The sequence below is a fragment of the Trypanosoma theileri genome (genome assembly GCF_002087225.1).
Source record: "Trypanosoma theileri isolate Edinburgh chromosome Unknown TM35_Tth_20_V1, whole genome shotgun sequence".
Taxonomy (NCBI): Eukaryota; Euglenozoa; class Kinetoplastea; order Trypanosomatida; family Trypanosomatidae; genus Trypanosoma; species Trypanosoma theileri.
This window is the reverse complement of record NW_021639862.1, coordinates 4,191-4,467: the sequence shown is the minus strand read 5'-3', so window position 1 is coordinate 4,467 and position 277 is coordinate 4,191.

Here is a 277-nt window from a genome sequence, read left to right as displayed (position 1 = left end):
GTGGCTGTTAGGGATGTTCAGCAACGCGTGGGTTTAGTTTATTGGCCTCAGTGAAGGAAAAAGTGAAAGATACCTCTTGAAAAGAAAAAAAAGCGGTGAAGACATGGTGGAGTAACAACTATCTGAAGCATGAATTCACATGCTATACATACCACTGAACATTTGACAGTTATCTCTATTTGTGTGTGTGTGTGTTGTTGTTATTTTCTTTCTCTTTTCAATCCTGCTTGATTGGATCTTTTTCTTTTTCTTCATTTTGTGGTAGGCCGTCTGAGAG